This window comes from Cryptotermes secundus, unplaced genomic scaffold (genome assembly GCF_002891405.2).
Source record: "Cryptotermes secundus unplaced genomic scaffold, Csec_1.0 scaffold66, whole genome shotgun sequence".
In the NCBI taxonomy this organism is placed as follows: Eukaryota; Metazoa; Arthropoda; class Insecta; order Blattodea; family Kalotermitidae; genus Cryptotermes; species Cryptotermes secundus.
The window spans coordinates 2,973,827-2,993,653 of record NW_019731262.1 but is presented as its reverse complement, the minus strand read 5'-3'; positions in this window follow the sequence as shown (position 1 = coordinate 2,993,653).

Below are 19,827 nucleotides of genomic sequence, written 5' to 3'. Positions count from 1 at the left end.
GAGGACTTTTAAGATTTTCATCAGTACCTTGAGTAAAATGCAAAAAGACAAATTAAAATTCAATTACTTAAACATTATTTACATAATTTTACTAGAATAACGCAGAAATAATATTACTACATTTTTATGTTTCTATCCTTTCAATGAAAATAGTTTTATTACATTATGGAATGCAGTAAGCACAGGAGAGAACAGAAATAAACAGAACAATTTTCGTAGCAAAACCTGAAGGAAAGATACCAACTGGAGTATCCAGGAGTTCATGGGAGTACGTCTAAATAAAGTATGGACGATTCATTTCAATGTTCACTAATCATCACAGCTGGGCTGCGCCGTAGCTCAAGCAGTTAGTCGTTGGCTTCTCACCGCGGCGGCCCGGGTTCCATCCCGGCTCTGGTCAAGTGGGATTTGTGGTGGACATAGTGGCACTGGGGTGGGTTTTCTCCGAGTACTTCTGTTTCTCCTACCAATTTTCATTCCACCAAATTCTCCATCATCATAGTCACCTGGGGCAGGCTACAATAGGTCAATCAGTAGCCGCCGTATCGAGTGGACCCAGTTGGACTCCACCCCCCAATAAGCGAATTAAAAAAAATTATCACAGCTACTGAACTCAGACACTGAAATGTCCGTAAATAAAGAAATTACATTTACTATTACAGTACAATTACATATATTTTGGTAGACCTAACTGATACATGGGGCCGGTCACGGTAGCCGAGCGGTCTAAGGCATGCAATGTCTTCGCTCGCTCGGAAACCGAGATCGTGGGTTCGAATCCCACTCAGGGCATGGATGTTTGCGTGCGTTTTTCTGTGTTTGTCTACAGGTAGAGGCCTTGCGACGAGCTGATCACTCGCCCAAGGAGTCCTACCCTACGTGTAAGATCTAGTAAACCGAAGTGAAACGGAGAGTTTCATGGAGGTAGGCCTAGGCCCAAATTGGGGCTGTAGCGCCACAGGAAAAAACAACTGATATACGGAGACGGTCACGGTAGCCACGAGGTCTAAGGCATGAACTGTCTTCACTCGCTCGAAAGCTGGGATCGTGGGTTTGAATCCCACTCAAGGCATGGATGTTTGGTGTGCTTATGAATTGATTGTGTTTGTGTTTAGGTAGCGGCCGTGCGACTGTCTGATCTCTTGTCCAAGGACTCTTACGTTTTTCAGAAATGATTACGGAACTGAATAAGAGGTCAGGAACCTGAATGAGCCGCAAGAGCCACTGTAAAAAATAATAATTGATACATAGGAAAGGTGAGCAGATATGAGAAATTGTTGTGTTCTAGAATAGGGTACATGAAGTCTGGTAGATATTTATCACCGTTTCGCAGGAACTTACTGTTACATCTCCATGACACACAGTAATTTATATATACTAGTATATAAGAGTATATAGTGAGAATTTCAAATCTCACGCAGATCTGCAGGATGCCGACCAAGCTGTTTCCAATGCTCGTACAGTAACATTTGAAGAGACGACTAGCGAATAACGATTTCGTAAAAATGTAGAACTGTTTGTGCTCTAATCTGGAGGACTTTACGAGTAACTTGTCTGGGGGGGGGCTGAGGATAACTTCAGAATGGCCTATCTCTGTGCCAGTATTTGAACTCGAGACATCCCGAATACAGTATTGACCACGTGATCGCAAAGTCGGGTGTGAAATAAAATGATGTTACAAGTCGCTTTGAAATAGAATCACTTACATTGTCCGGCGTCGCGTGTATGGGCCACGGCGAAGCGGATGACGGCTTGGCCTTCCGATGGCTGAATCCATTAGCTGCAACAGGAAGAGCCATTATATAATTAATTCAAAAATAAATGACAGGTACAAAGACATTTCACGCACTTTAGCTAACAATATTTTTGAGCCTCGGAAGGAGTACTGGTACTTTCCTGAAAATACCGTCTATGTAGTTTTATTTCGGGGGATGATTTCAATAAACAGATGAAATTTAACCAAAATCCTCTGATCCGTTATCGAGAAAACAGAACTTTTGTTGAAGAATGCCGTCTTCTGGGGTGTGGTGCCGTGTAGATTTTGTGCGAACCTACGTTTCGGGGGGACGTATTGCCTCCATCTTCAGGGTAAGAAAATCCACAAGCGAGGAACCAGAGTGAGCAAGTGACTGCAAAAGACAGAATTCTTCTTAGTCAGCGCTGCGAAAACCTCAAATCTTATATATATAACGTTTGTGCTTTGGGTCCCATATGAAAGGCCCATATTTTTGGAGTTAAAATATCCATTTTCTCACGAGCAGGGACCTATGACGGATAATCTCTTAAATGCCAGATAAGAACAAAATCCGTGCAACCGTTAAGACGCTAAGAAGACGCAGATACGTACATATAGACTGTATTCCGAAAAAAAAAATATACTGGGGGGAGGGGGACTGACAACGTGTAAATCCGTGAAAACCTCGAGATCGGAATTCCACGACAATCTTTCCTCAGCGGAAGTATCAGAAAGTAAACATTAGCGCATGAAAGTAATGTTTGTACTTTCTTTCACTATAAAGACACCGGTGTGTTGCCTGCGAAATTTCTGTCTGGTAGGAAAATCCGCGCCAAATAGAGAAGACAAGGATTTCACGGAAGCGTAAAATTTTCGTGTTTAGGATTTAGCGATCAGGGTTTAATGCATGAACTCGGTCCTTGAGACCAAGCCGTCAAGACTGCAACTGCAAATAGTTTGCTGAAAGCTTCAACATTCTACTCAACCCTCAAGATGTCTACTGCAAAGCCCGCCGAAATATTCCTCGAAACATTGTCCCGAAAACTGCACTCATACGAAAGTAAAGTTATCCCTGTGTGTAATTAAGCACCAGGACATGAAAACGCAAGGGAAAGTGCGTTACAGTCCCGCGGTCGAAGCGTGAAGCTGATCATTCACCGAGGTCAAGAACGGTGGAGGTAGACATTCATTCTCCCATACGTCTTCGTGGAGTGGTGATTAATTAATTAAACACAGGGGTAACTTTAATTTTTTCATGCTTAATTTCAGCACTAGATGGGTTGAGCAGTCAGCTTCACGCCCCGACCGCTTTACACCAGAAGGAAGAGCCCCGGTACTGAGCGGATAGGGGGCTGGGTGGGCATCAGAGTCGGTCTGGACACAGTTCAGAAAAGAATAATCTCCACTGCCCCTGATAGGAATCGAACCATGATTCCTCAGACATCCAGTCCGCACCTTAATCACTATTCTGAGATATCTCCATGCCTTCATAATTTGGAACTAAGGGCAGAACATTCCGATTTATATTAACTTTCATTTTGAAGCATTTTGAATGTGTCCACCAAAATCTCAAGCCCTGTTTACAGTCAGAGATACACTTAGCGCAGGTCTGTCTGCGTTTCAGACTTCCATTAAGACCCGCGTTGTCTGCTTACTAGTCCAGACCCTAACATCCCTTATTTCTGAGATCAGTTGAACTGCCTGATTTATCATTACAAAATGTCCGAATTTTTCCCCCCTCATGCAGTGTATTAACGTTTCGTGTGATTATTTCTTTATGCTGCCTATGACTCCTTGCAGTAGTGTTTCTCAACCGCTGGGCCGCGGCCCGGTAGAAAGAATTTACGGGGTCACGGTCTCACAAATGTTGAGAAACACTGCCTTACAGCAAAGTGGTTGCTATATGCATGTTAACACTAACAACCTGTGTATTCTTTCCGTGGAGCGTATTTATGTGTTTGATGTGATGTTCAGTAAACAACGATTATTTCCCTAAAACGGCCGGTCTACAAATGGAAACAGAGTGTTTCCTGTAAGGTACGAAATGAATTTTTAAATATTATTCAGATAAAATTCCTATTTCATTGTTCAACAAATTGGTCGTTTTAATGCATACGGAATGTTCTCAAGGAGGTAGGAAGTTAGTTCGTAAGCAATTTGTAGCGTAGGAGCCGTCGAGATGTCAAGAGAGTTTGTTATTCGGCCATGGTTCAAAATGCATTTTGCATGATTCTATAAAGATCCGTTTTTGAACATTACGAATGGAGAATTTAAAAGAAACAGAACTGACTGAATCTGGGTATGAAGATACAGGAAAGGATTTTATTTAATGACTCTCAACACCCGTTGAGAATTCAACGGGAACGACACTACCGCTTCCTTCCAGATACTTTCCGACCCATTGGCCTGTTATCCTACAATTAGACGTTGTAGTGTGTGGATAATGACTAGGGATTGGACGGCCGGAGTTCGATTGCCGGTAGAAACAAAGATATTTCTCTTCTCCACAGCGTCCAGACTGGTTTTGAGCCCCACTCAGCCCCTATCCAATTGGTACCGGGAGTGATTTATCCACGAATTAAGAGGCAGGGGCGTGAAGCTGCTTGTATAGATCTAAGTAATCCTGAGCTCGGCACTAGTTTGAGGTGAATGGACAGATTCACGCCCCAGATGATTTACCCCTTGTTAGAAAACAACCGGTACCCTTTGGATAGGAGGCTGTGTGGGTCCCAGAACGGGTCTGGCCGAAGCTGAGAGGAGAAAATATTGTCCCTCCCGGGACTGGAACTCCGACCCTAGGAACGTCCAGCCCGTAGTCAGTCGGCCGACTGCGCAATTCCGCCTCCTTCAGAATACTAGAAGATAGACAAATTCCGGAAACTCAGAAATCCATCAGGAACATTGTTTCATCTTGGCTGTTGGACAGGATTATTCTGCAGTATGGCGTAAAAGCACGACAAAACGACGGAAATAAAGGTAAAAAGTAAAGCTGTCCCTGTAACAGGGTTTGGTCACCCAAAGCGTTGTGAGACGTCGAGGCTCCCACATTTTCTAGACAATCGGTTCACAGATGGCGGTAATGTTGTCAGCCTTACGCGCCGGCCGGCCGCCCTTTACCTCCCAGGAAGATTCCCGGTACCCATTTCTGTCAGAGGCTGAGTCGACCTCAGGGCCATAGCGCAGCGGCTGGAAGGATCACATCAATTAAAAAATCCAATGACTTTAACGGGAATCAAGCCGCGATCTTCCAGCTTGCAGCATAGTGCTTCAACCAACTACGATACCGCGAGCCCCCAATAATAATAATAATAATAATAAGTATTCTGCTTTGTAAAACTCTATTTTGTGGGAAGAATGGAATAGAATTAATAAACGATGAAGACCTGATTTGGCGGGGAAGAATGAAACGAAGACCAAACTACACGGCGTTACATCCCAGAAGTCACCGCTGTGGGAACCTGAAATCTCACATGAAGAAAATGAATTTACATAATTCCTCGGTAGACGTTTCTAGATGTGTCAGTTTCATAGTTTCCACGCATGAAACCAAGTTTGACTTGGAAACCACAAGAAAGGAAGCAGCTGAAAGCCGGAGGCCCCCCGAGACAAGATGGAGACGCAAGATGACGTTGCCTCACGTGCTCATCCGTGTGGCCGAGCAGGAGTCTCACCAACGTGCACTGACGTTTCCACGTCCTGTAACTCTTCCGCCCCCTGCAGTTAGTTTGTGACAGTTACATAGGCCTGTACGCCTGACACGTCGCCTACTGATGTCAGCAGGACTACAGAATGAGTAACCACTGCAACCAAAGGGACTGTTGTTATGAAATGTGTGTGGAATGTGCCTCGTTTCGCAATTATATATCGCTAAATAACTACATAAACTGGGGAGGGTAATCCTTGAGAGGCCTACTGTTATTTAGTAATAAGATATTATCAGAATTTTATGGACTCCGTTATCAGAAGTGTTCTATCCCGGTTCCTACTGTAAATCAGAGGAACCTAGTCCTCATTCATCCATCTTATCTCCTTCGGATACATTTTAATATTATCCTCCCATCTATGCATAGGTCTTTTAAGTGGTCCTCTTTTCTCGGGGGTTTTAAACAAAAACTTCTCTTCTGTCCAGTGCCTGCTACATGTCCTGTCCAGCTAATACTCCTTTATGGTTTATTTAACAACGCCATCAGTATCTCAGGATATATAGCGTTGGATGGTAGGATGATTGGTGAATAGCGGTTTGGAAATAATTTGGAATAAAGCAGCCAACTTAAAATTGAAATATTATCTCAGTGTTTGCCTTCAGAGACTGAAGAAAACGACGATACCCTCAGTCAAGATAGCTGATATCCTGGCAGAGATTCGAATCGAGCACCTCCTGAACACAAGTATAGAGCGTCATAATTATACCCATCTGCTCGGTCCGTCTCATGTTCTTTGATTTGATCATTATAAAAATATTAGGCACAGAGGACAATGTTGAAGCTCCTCATCACTTTCTCACTATTAAGGTAAAGCTGTCCCAGTAACAGGCCGTGGAGGCCCATAAGTTTGTGAGGCGTCGAGGCTACCACAGTTTCTAGACAATTGGCTCACAAATGGCTGTGAGGTAAACCTTACGCACCAGGCTATGCCTGTAACAGGCCGTGGAGGCCCATTGGTTTGTGAGACTTTGAGGCTTAAACAGTTTCTAGACGACCGGCTCACAGATGGCGGTGAGGTCAGCCTCTGGCGCAGGCCAGCCGCCCTTTACCCCCAGGAAGATTACTGGTACTCATTTCTGTTAGAGGCTGAGTCGACCCCAGGGACACAGTGCGGCTGGAAGGATTAGCTCAATTGAAAATTCCAATGACCTCATCGGAAACCGAACATGTGACCTTGTGTCTTGTAACAACTATGCTACCGCCTGCCATTAGGCTAACAGACACTAAGTGTTTCTTTTAAGCCGTTCTGTACGAGTAATTAATAATTTTCTTTTACTCTCATTTCTAAGGATAACTGCCTTTGTCTCTGCAGAAGACACCGGTTTGTGGTGTACACAGGTTGCGAAAGCAGTGTGGGTCACATTGAACTGTGTGGAACGAATGAAAGAAAACACAGGATCTTGGAGATCACGTTGACTCTAATTAGGCGAATGACGTCACCAGCGTTCTAAACAGGGGCTCAGGTTCGTGCAGATAAATTGTACAGGAGAGACACAGGAGGGATATTGAGGTGGAGATTGTGAGCAGGCTAAACTGTGCTGGTACTAGAGCTTCTAATTCTAACTAACAGTAGTAACAGTAGCATCTATGTCAAGTTCTTTCAAGTGGTCTTCTGTTTTTACGAACAGAATTTGGAAGCATACTTCGTCTCACTGCCCTAGGCTTGACCCTAACATCTGTTGAGATAAGATACTTTTTGAATTCAACGAAGAACTACGCTATGAAGACCTGGGGGGGGGCGGAGTTTAAGCTAAAGCGCTCCTACCCTCAGCACTGTGTGGAGATGAGCGGTCAGCTTCATGCTCCGGCCACTTTACTAGCGGCTGGGAGGCTGAATGAGTTCCAGAGCCGGTCTAGACGCTGTGGACGAGATAAATCGATTGCTCCCGTCTCACATTCAAACCTGATTCTTCGGTGGTCCAGTAAGTAGCCTAATCACTGTAATGACTGAGCTATCCAGCCTACTATGACAGGCACTACGCCATGAATTCTCGGCCTCGGCACTAGTTGGTGGTGAGTAGTCAGCTTCACGCCCTTGTCGCTTTATGCCCGGGGAAGGCGTCCCCGGTACCCATTGGATAGGAGGCTGGGTAGGCCGCAGAGCCAGTCTGGACGATGTGGAGAGAAGATTCTTGACTCTACCGGGACTCGAACTCCCACTCCTCCGTCGTCCAGCCCGTACTAAGACAGGGATCTCTGATAAATAATTCGGGACTCACTTGGACCACTTATGCTTTGGTTGTGTCGCTGAGAGAGGAACGCGTTTTAAGCCAGGCAATGCGAGGTAGGATGGCAAGCAATGGAACTGGAGCGAGTGGTTAGTTAGCAGAGACAAACCCCTTCGTTCGCCTTGTGTCACGTCCTCCTGTGGTGGTGGTTTAGGGGGTGCGTTAGGAGGTGGTGGGGGATTTGCGTTGGAAGCTTCTGGAAGGGAACTCGCAACTACTGATTTAGAAGGCGCTGAGACCGTCTTAAGGGACTACCCAGCCTTTTGAACACTTTAAACTCTATCCACTATGGGAACTTGGGTGTGTCATCGTCAGTTAGTGACGCAGTCCGTTACGTCATCATTAGAAATTAATTAGATTATCTATTCAACGTATTTCCGTTACTTATATATGCATATATCACTGGCTCTACAGCCCTTTGTTGGGCCCTGGCCCGTCGCAAGGTCATTACCTATACACAGGACAACATAAACATAGAATAAACGCACACAGACATACATGCCTCGAATGTGATTCGAACCTACGACCTCAGTGTTCGAGCGGGTGAAAAGAAGTCATGCCTTAGACAGCTCAGCCACTGTGATCGACCCGGTATTCATATATACCGGTTGAAAATTCAGATAAAATTACACAGGACATTCCTGTTACTAAGTTACAAAACATCCCTCGATCTAGCTGGAACGACCCACGCGTGAGAGCATTCACTTACTTAGGTTTGGTGCGGCTATGATTAGGGATGCTTCAATCAGTGTAGCAACCTGACTACGAGATGGACAACTGGGAGAAATCGGATTTTGATTTCCGGCAGGAAAAAGGCTACTCCCTTCTCCGTGCCCGCCAGACTGGCTCTGAGGCCCACCCAGCCTCCTGTCCACTGCGTACACGGGGCTGTTTCCCAGGGGATAGTGTGGTCGGAGCGTGAAACTAACCACTCACTTCCATCTTGTGCCAAACCTCGGAGGTTAAAAATACGTGGAGCTATACCTCTACTTTCCCATATGTTTTCATGGCGTGATTCTTAACTAACCGCAGGGCCAATTTGACGTTGCAACAATGCTCGATGTTCTGTCAGATCATGAAATAACCTACTTATGAAACAAAGTTGCTTTAAATTGCGAAGATCCTTCTCGAGGGTCCAAACTTTTACCTTAGTACCTACTTTGTTCTCCAACAATTACAATTCGACTCTGTAAAGATAACATACAACGTCACAGGTCCACAGAGAGCTAAGAGTCGCTCACCTGGTCAAGGTATTGTCCACCTCGTAAGGAAGCCATATGTTCGTCACCGTTTTCACAAGAGTCCTCCATATGCACTGTCGACGTCAGGCATCACAATTATCGTTTTCTCTGGTTGCAGACTGGGAAAGAGTAAGAAAGACGAAGAAGACGGAGGAAGACGATAAGAGAACATTGCACTTATCCGTATGTATATGTGTTTTACAACACAAAAGGAGTTACTGTTAACAAAAGACCAGCGAGCAGTGTAAGGCAGTGAAATAAACCACAGGCAACAGTATTGCAGAGCGAGAGGAGAAACAAGCCTGCTGCAAAGTTAGTTGCTGCTCTTTGTAAGAGCGCTGTGGAGTGCTTCGGGAGACCGTAGCTGCTAGAGGAGAGCTTTGCCTTTGCTTGGGCTCTTACTTTGTGAGGCTGCTGCCGAGACAGAGAGGGAGAGAGGGAGAGTAGAGGAGTATGGGTAGGTAAGAACATATCAAAACCATAGAGAGAGCAGAACCGACTAACTACCATGGACACTAATCATAAGAAATTGCAACTTAATTGTCAGAAGAAAACCTAATTGCATTGCATATAGTAATAATTTCAATTATAGAATCAATAATTTATTCATCTTTATAAAATAAAACATTTCGTTAAATACTATTGTTATATAATATAATATAACAGTTATTAAAATCATATTCAGTAACTTACATCGTTGTTTCATGAATCTGTACCAATATTATATAGGATTGGGCCCCAAGACTTCTAAGGCCCGGGCACGACGTTCTAGAAGCATGGTATGGGATGGTAATGACTGCAAGGAAAAGCACCCCTCCCCCATCTTCCCACCCTTCATCTCTGCAGAAACCCACTCATCCCTTCATACCACCATCTCCTTGCTAACTCCTTCAACCAAACCTCAACCCCCCTATTCCACCTCACTCTAACTTCCAACCTCCAAATCCAATGTTAGAACTGACTGAAGTTCCCCTATTTTCATCCCCACCCTCCTTCTAACCCACTCCCCCCCTCAAAACCTTTTGATCGTTGATGTCGCTGTATTGAGTTCAATATAAGAAACAATGACATATGTCATATGTTAATGTTTCATTATGTCAGCTTCTCTGGGTTCCTTCATAATTCAGAATTATTCATTTCCTGCGGTTTATTGTTTGTTGAAATTGACGACGGCTTAACTTTGTGATAATGAATTCTATTAATAAAGAGCTACTCTGGTCGTACTCATTGCAGACTGTTCGGAGATTGCAGGAGCATTGAAACTGCTGTTGGTTTGACTGCTATATCTTGCAGCTTCTAACAATATGGCCTCTACTGTTCTTGAAGTTGATAAAGACAAGGCTCTAGCTTGTAAAGACAGCTTCTCATGTTACTTAGTAGGTTTTACTATTATTAATAGCAGAAAACATTGACAGAGCAGTGTAACACATGCCAGTAACTTATTTCAGTTAACACAGGCTACAAGAAGTAATTATAAATAGCCTTGTTCCCAAGTGAAATTATACAAGAGGTTACCGTGCGTCAGATTAGAATTTCTACGGGCAGTTGAGGACTACAGCTCAGTATTCCGTGCATGACTTCACACCAAGCTGGTGACTGTAGAGTGTCTCTATTGTTAGTGACTCATCCAGTCGCCTGAAACTTTCTGGCCACCACGGTGGCCATTGTTAACATCGCTCTCACTAGGGCCCTTCAAGGGGCTCTGTCCTAATTCCTGGAGTCTCGAATGTTTTGACTTAAAAGAAAAGTAAAATTATCCCTATAACAGGCTGTGGAGGTCCATAGGGTTGTGAGACGTCGAGGCTCCCACATTTTATAGACAATCGGCTCACAGATGGCGGTGAGGTTGTCAGTCTTACGCGCCAAGCTATCCCTGTAGCATGCCGTGCAGACCCATAGGGTTGGGAGACGTTGAGGTTCCCAGATTTTCTAGACAATCGGCTCACAGATGGCGGTGAGGTTGTCACCTTTACGGGCCAGTCGACCACCCTTTACCCCCAGAAAGATTCCTGGTACTCATTTCTGTTGAAGGCTGAGTCTAAGCCAGGGCATTGTGCGGCTGGAAGGATTACGTCAACTGAAAAATTCAATGACCTCAACTTGAACGAGTGTCTTCTCTTCTGCCGTGACTAACTTCGTTCTGATTTACGAATCGGTCACTTCTTCAGCTTCCGTTGTCCGCTGGCTAGCACTCCACATGATTTTTAATCCTCTCACACAGATGCGGGTTTGTTGATGTGGAACGTTCTCTCTGAGGAGAGGACGGATCTATCGTTTACAATTGCTGCTGGCCCTCGTCAACGCAGTTATTTTCGGGTCTGACTACCGTGGGACTCGTGACCACATTTTACTGCCTCAGATTCTAGACTTCTTTTTCGTCGCCTCCTACGACTAGCAGTGTCACGGTGGAGGTATTCGACCCTGACTCCACACAGGATACTCGTCTCCAATCTTCTCTGCACTCCAGCTTTTACAGCTTAACGAGTATCAATGGAAAATTGTCTGTTGTCCGCATCCGTGGAAATCTTTGTTGAATCTTCGTTGACACAAGAATACGTTTTAGCGCGCCGCTGCCTATCCAGACTGTTTGCCGCGGAAACGTGTGTTACCGAACCGTTGCCTAGTAATGGTCGTATTCGTCACAATACTATTCATAACTATGTTAATTTCTGTTACTTGCGGCTTACATGTGTTCAAAACGTGCAGTATTTTATCGATAGAGTTTATAAACTCCTTGCAACTATCTGACTGCCTCTAACCTCTCGTTCTATTTATCCACCGGAATGTTCTGCTCTTCTTTAGTCGTTTGAAACAACAGTGGTTATATAAAATGTACCGCCCGCTCTGACACCTCAAAACTTTGACCCACTTCCTCCCAGGAGTGAAGGCCTATCTCTACGTTTGAATAACGTGTGGTTATTCTCCCGCAGAATATTAATCAGTTGCATTTTTTAACCGGTACGTACTCTGTTTTCAGTGAGGTAGGACTTGAATTTATAAATACACTGTTATTTAGATTAACTTCAGGGTTTAAAGTCTGACTTCATGTTTAAGCGTGGCCGTGCGAAAGGGTCAGAGATTTGATACTGGTTCCTCATTCAACAGGAACTGGGTCGTACTGACCACTGCAATGACCTCTGACCCTAACTGACCACGAGACCAAAACACAGCCTTGTGTGCAGTAGAACCTGACATCGGTGGATGTGACGTTTAGCAAGATATGAATGGAGAACCTTGTAAGATACTAGCCTGTACAGAGACTCGGCGCGTGCGCAGGACAGGATAGTGACGTGAATTGCAACGGACGTCCAAAGAAAGCGAGGCGAGCAGTGGGCAGTTTATTCACTACGATGCTGGTTTGAAGACCTGTCAGGCAACAGTAAGTTCTCTTAACAGCCTTAAAGAAATAACTTCTGAATTCAAACAAATACTTTACACTTCATTATTGTCTGTTTGTAAGTAAATCAAAATTCGATTAAGGAGGAAATTAAAAAGAGATTGAATTCGAGTAATGCTTGCTACCGTTCAGCCCAGAAGTTTTTGTCTTTTCGTTTGCTGTATAAAAACGTAAACAATAGAGTATACAAAACTATAATTTTGCCTGTTGTTCTGTATGGGTGTGATCCTTGGTCTCTGACATTAAGGGAGGAACTAGACTGAGGGTGTTTGAGAACACGGTGCTAAGGAGAATATTTGGTCCGAAGAGAGATGAAGTGACAGGATATTGGAGAAAACTGCATAACGAGGAGCCTTACAACTTGTACTTTTCTCCAAGTATAATTAGAATGATGAAGTCAAGGATGTTGAGATGGGCAGGGCATGTAGAACGAATGGGGTAGAAGAGGAATACATTGGTGGGAAAGCCAGAAGGAAAGAGATCACTAGGAAGACTAAGACGTAGATTGATGGATAATATTAAAACTGATCTTAAAGAAATGAATTGGGATGGTATATACTTGATTGATCTGGATCAGAGTAGGGACCAGTGGATGGCTCCTGTGAACACAGTAATGAACCTTCAGGTTTCATAAATTACCCTAAAAGCATGTTTTATTCAATTTTAACATTATTAATATTATAATTAATTAATTATAATTAATATTATCCTGCCATCTACATCTGTACCTCCATTAAAGTCTTTTAGCTCCAGATTTTCCGGTTAAAATTTTGTTCGCATTTCTCATGTACGCTTACATCATACGTAGTACCCTTAGTAGCTGTCATTAAGTGTTCAAATCGACATTATGGAGCCATCTATGAAGAAAGTTATAAACTGATTGTAGAAAACACACACAGGCTACAAAATTCCGTGGTGATTAGAGTTTTATACCACGACATAAGGTAGATTACGAAATTGGGTAGGTTAACCCATGTTACTCGGAAAGTCGAATGTTGCTAGTTACTGGTAAGTCTTTAGTTCAGTTCAGGTTTCCAGCGCAATGGTTACTATGTGTACCACTTGTTTTAACGTTAAAAAGCTCTACATTTTCCCGATATACTTAATTTATTCGTTTCATATAATTCTCAAAAAAACAGCGACCATTTCCTTAAACTTCATTAACCGCTAGGTCTCTGTATCGGAGATATGTTTCCTGTGAGGTACGAACTAAATTATTGCGTCCTATTTAGAAATAAGTCGTTCACGGTAGCCGAGCGGTCTAAGGCATGTACTATCTTCGCTCGCTTGGAAGCCGGGATCGTGGGTTCGAATCCCACTCAGGACTTGGATGTTTAGTTTGTGTGTGCGCGTTTTTCTGTGTTTGTGAACAGGTAGAGGCCTTGCGACGAGCTGATCACCCGCCCAAGGAGTCGTACCCTATGTCTAAGATCTAGAAGAACCGAAGTGAACGGAGAAGTTCATGGAGGTAGGCCTAGGCCCACTGGGGCTGTAGTGCCAAGGAAAAAAATTAGAACTAAACCTTGCTTAAAACGGAAAAGAACGCTTTATCAGCAAAAATCTATGTTGTAATATAAACAAATAAAGTGTATCTACTCTACGTTCCTTGCGTAGGAAAATATTTTTTAATCGGAAGGATGGCAGAAAGTGAGGAAGGAAGACAGTAGGCCGTCCATCTGGAGGAAAAGCCCTCTCTAAGTACCGTATTTACGCTTGTATAGGCCGCGTGCGTGTATAGGCCGCAGCACAATTTTCAGACAGAAATTATACAAAAAATAATTTTCTTGGAATATTATTTCAGGAGTAGAACACCCTGTATTACTAATTATGAATATAATTTTTTTAAAATGAAGTGTGATTTCGAATATTTCGAATATAAGCCGCACCCCAGTTTTTCTCTTGAATTTTTGGCAAAAAATGTGCGGCCTATACATGCGTAAATACGGTATATCTGAAATTTCCACCAGCTTATGAATACCGGAAATGCAGATTGGTTCTATATCATTGTCGGCGTTTCCGTTTATAGACCTCGTAAACGGCGACAATAATTTAGAATCACCTTGTATATTCAAAATGGAATATAGTAAATTTCCACTGTCGAACTAAGGGTGTGTGGCTGTCGATTATGCATCCTCTTTCCAAAAGCAGATACAGTAGAGTTGAACAGGCAAGATGCTGAAGAGGATGATGAACAAAAGCAAAACTTCTATTCCTAACTGCAACAGGCTTACACCTACGAACTGCACATTAATATACACATTACAGATGATGACCTTTGGACTTCTGAAGGGATTATTAACTAGAAATGACCACAAGCTGAGAGAGAACATTCTTAGTAAGGATATTTTCTGACAGAGTGAGAGAGAGAGACATATAACGCAAAGCCGTAACAAGATTAATGGACACGAAACTTCTTCACGGAAATTAAAAACCTGCATGTAATATAACATTTGACTTGTGCAATTTTAAATCATTTAACAGATGTTTATCGCAATAAAAAACAATATTAAAGGAATGTGAGAATCTTTTAAGCTGCGCCTGAGTTGAGTGGATGAGCAGGACGCGCAAAGAAATTTAAAAGGCGCATAAAGGAGATGGCCTCCAACAGGTCCGTTTCAGGCGATAACGCGAAACTACTGCATTCGACTAGAAGCTCTCGCAGCGGCAAATCAGAACTGTGACAGTTTCTGTGATGTAAGGTTCTGTAATCCAGCAGAGGTTCAACGACGTTTCGGAGGAACGTACCGCCTCCATCTTCATGGTGACAGCTGTTGCATCCGATTGCTTACTAGACTTATTCTTTTACCGTGAAGATGGCGACGTTCCTCCGAAACGTTAATGAACCCACACTACACGTTGTCACATTTTGGGAGATAATACTTAACATTGCCAGAGCAGCAGGGATTCCAAATACAACAAAAAATAATTTATTTATGTATTAATGCCTTAGTATAATAACACAAGAAGTTCTGGGAAGAACCATTCTCCTGCTTTTCTTTAATACGACACGGACCGCATAGAAAAGGACGCGTTCAACAATTCCTCTACTGTTGTCTTCAATAATTCTTTGTTGTCACGGGAACGTGTTTACCGAGCTGTTTCCTAGCAACGGTAGGACGGATATACATACAGACACACAGACTGATGTGAGTGATCTATGAAGCACGCCGTTGAGATGGGCTCAGGTGCCAAGATATACATAAAATTTCGTAAAGATGGGTTCAGGCACTCGAAAGTTGATACACAAACACACAGACAGCATGGAGATCGCATAAGCCTAACTAACTAATTTCATGTAGCTGTGTCGTTCTTGAAAATCCGCAAGTTGTACAGCTACTCAAGAACTTCCCAGCATTTTATGGAAGCCGAAGGCTCATCACCGTGTTCACAAGAGCCCTCCACTGGTCCTTATCCTGAGACAGATCAAGCCCATACCAATTCATCCTATCCCTCTAAGATCCATTTTAATATTATCCACCCACCTACGTGTTGGTCTTCCTTTTGGTGTCTTTTCTTCTGCTTTTTCACCAATATCCTACACGTATTCCTATTCGCCCCCATCCGTGCTGCATGCCCTGCCCATCACATCTTCCTTCACTTGGTCAGTCCAATTATACTTGGAGAAGAATACAAATTATGAAGCTCCTCGTTTGGTTTCACAAGCCTAGATTTATTTTTAAAAACAATGAAATTAGGTTACAAATATCGCAGGGAGCTGTTAATTTACAAGTTAATTTACATCCGGTTTTGTCAGGGTGACTACATGAAGAAGACTGAAAATATGACAAATTTTGCAATAATATCTGAGGTGAGAATGGCCACATTTGGAGATATAGACTCAGACACAGCAGATTCAGCTGAAACGTCTCTCGTAGACTACGAGTCTAAAGGGCCGGTCACATCAAAGGGACAGCAACAGTGACAACTTGAGACAGACCTCACGCCCGTTCGCATTTATCATACTCCCAGGACGACACCCAACACACCCCGTGACAACCGGTCTACTGTCCGGTGTGACCTCCAAACTTGACCTCCACTATATCTTCAGCGCGCCTCATATGCTATGACCACAGTCGGTGACCTATGAACCCTAATATCCCACCTAGAACAGACTGGGCAATCCGGGTAATATAACTTTACAGACGATGCAGATATCTGGCGCTCATTATGAGAATATACTTACACGTTGTGTTAGTCTTATGAATGACTAAGTGTACCGTAAATTATCTGTATGATTGTCATCGGCATAAGTAAAAAGGAAAGTTTCCCCGTGCTTAATTAAGCACCACGCTATCAAGACATATAGGGAGTAGAGGTATAGCTCCAGTAATATATACCTCGGCACTTGATGGCGGTGGTGGACAGCTTCACGCCCCTGCAACTTTACCCTCAGCGAAACAGCCCCCGGTACCCATTGGATACAAGGCGGGAATAGAAACACAGGGTAATTCCAAATTATTGTCGGGGTTTCTGTGGCCTATAATTTTCAAACCGGAAACAATGGAATGAAACAGCTTACGTGACAGGAAATGCGCGCATATTGAAGTTGTTTAGCATTCTATATTATTGATTCTAGAAGTATAAAAGTTTTTGAGTTACACTATCATATTCCGTAAGAAGTCTTATTTTGTTATTTCCGTTTTGAAAATTATAGGGCACGGAAACCCCGACAATAATTTGGAAAAACCCTTTATAACTCCACGTATTTCAACTTCACACCCGGTACGCTTTATTTTAGGGTAAAAGCATCCAGTGCTCGTTAAATATGAGGTCACCTGGAACGTAGAACCGATCTGAATGCTGCTGGAAAGAGAATGATCTCGGGGACTCGCTATGAATCGAACCACTGATTCTTCGCTCATCCAACCCGTAGGCTGGTCACTATATTGGCTGAGATATCCCAGTTCCTAAAAAAGTATAGGTAAAATTATCCCTGTAACATACCCTGGAGGCCCACACGGTTGTGAGACGTCGAGGTTCCTACATTTTCTAGACAATCGGCTCACAGATGGCGGCGAGGTTCTAAGCCTCACTCACCAGCAGCAACTTTACATCCAGGAAGATTCCTGCTACTAATTTCTGTTAGAGGTTGAGTCGACCCCAGGTCATTAGTGCGACTAGAAGAATTAGGTGAAGTGAAAAATCCAATGATTTCATCGGGAATCGAACCCGCGACCTTCCACCTTGTAACATAGTGCCTGAACCAATTACGCTACCCCGTGTCTCTCTCCCCCTTATATGAGTGCAAAAAAGAAGGCGTGGAATGAGTAACGGTGGCTGAGATTCTTAATGCAAGTTGTTGCAGTGCGATGTTAACGAACTCAAGTGCAAACCTGTTCTGCGCCACTTCAAGGGCTCTCCACACCCACCACTTCGCTTATCTTCCCACCCGATTAAACTACTGTCGCACATGAGGTCACTCATCTGTAGTGGCCGATCTATTGCAGAGATTGCGTGCCACTGCGAGGCTTGTTTGAAACAGATCATGTGAGATATCTGAAGTTTCTGCTGCGGTTAAAATATGGCACATGTTATGTAGGGTCGACATCATGGCCTTGTAATGCCGCAACACGTTGCAATTACATGTGATTTTTTTATTGCTAGTGGGGTGGGACTAAGTCCCTTGTACTGCGGCCACTTCTGGCCTATTGTACCAGCCCCAGATGATAGGTGAGGGTGATTGTGGAGCAATTGTTGGAATGAATATTGACAGGGGAAACCGAAGTACTCGGGGAAAACCTGCCTCAGTGCCGCGGATCGCCGTGGTGGGAAGCCAGCGACTAACCGCTTGAGCTATGGCGCTGCTTTGTAAGAAAAGTTAGTAGACACGTATCTCTGAAGATAGACTCACCTGGATTTTCCGAAACATTGGTAATTAACTACCGAACTGCATGGCGTCACATCCCAGAAAAATAGTAATCGTAATACTTGCCGACGTGAGGAACTTTCTTTTCTTTCCTGAAGATGTAAGCAGCACGTTGCTATGCAACACTGTTACGTGTATGACAAACTACACGGTGTCATGTCCCAGAAGTCTCTCATCTATTACCCTCCACTAAAATCCGACTTCATTTGTTATTTCCTCCTCATAGCTGGAGCATTTCAGAGCTTCATAACCCAATGAATTTGATGGATGGGCACAACATGCAGGCTCTATCACGTGCCTTGTGACGACATTAGTATGCCTACTAATCTATTCACCCACATAACACGACGCAATACCGAGCAGAATGGCACAGCGGTTACCATCCAGAGTCATATTCGACAGGTGCTTGGTTCGATTCTCGTTATGGACGCTGGTTAACATGATTCACATTGTTCGTGCTTTTCCTCAGCCCATCCAAGCACATTCCAAGTTAGTATCTCTATTCGGCCACCACAACTCCCTCTCCAATTCATCACTCACCTCACAATTCGACGCTAGAGCCTGACGACGTCGTAAAGTACACTCCCCCACCAATTAAGACGCAATGAGTTTTTCTGACCAAGAATCAGACCATGTATACCATGAGTACTATCTGCCTATCTATGGCGCTACAGCCTTCGAGGACCTCGGTCGCTTCTGCAGTTTCTTAATCTATACACAGTCTGTAATCTCCTTGGATGGGGGATCAGCCCATCTCAAGGCCACTATTTACACACAGAGCAACATAAACACAGAATAAAAGCACACAGACATCCATCCCTCAAGTGGGATTTGAACCCAAGATCCCAGGGTTAGAGCGAGCGAAGACTGTTCATGCCTTAGTCAGTGCGGCCACTGTGACCGGAGCAACATGAATACTATGTACCACTAATAACACCTGCTCATTTATTTGGCACGTGAAACTGCAACGGGCTTCTTGTGACTACGATTTGCCAACCAGAGGGACAAAGACGTGTAGAACGATGAAGAAGACGATGGAAGGACAATCTCTGAGATGGAACTAGCCAATAAATTTCTACCTCGAAGTAGATGATGTCTAGAACTCCAGTTCAATTAATAGAACTACTTCTTTTCTTTACTTTCATGGAGTGGGGTAAGACTGAATCCACTTGGTACGTGGACGAATGACTGACCCGCTCCTAAGCGGTGACTCTGTAAACAGAGTCCGTTGCTAGGTAACGCTCACAACAATGAAGAGCTGTGTTTTCTATGTGGCCCGTGCTAAAATATTGTAAACAAGGGACAAAGTCAGCTGATGCGCAGTTCTGTACGGGAGTCAGGCTGTGAGGAGATGACTCGGTATGTGATATTTGGAGTGTGTAATTCAGTGGAGACTGTAATAGACTCAGGACACAAGTCTGTTTGTGGCAGTAATCTGTAAAGACAGAGAGTCAGTTCAGTTGCGAATATTCGTCGTACAGTAAGGACGTCAGCACAGAAGTTGATAAATCTTCATTAAGATCCTTTGCCAGAATACGAACAGTGAAAGCAAACTTGGTGTGTGCTCTAGTGATTTGCAAATTGTGTGGACTAGAGACAGCGCTATGATTACTTGTAGTTACGAGTGGTGTGTATAAGTGGTCAATAAGTCTATCC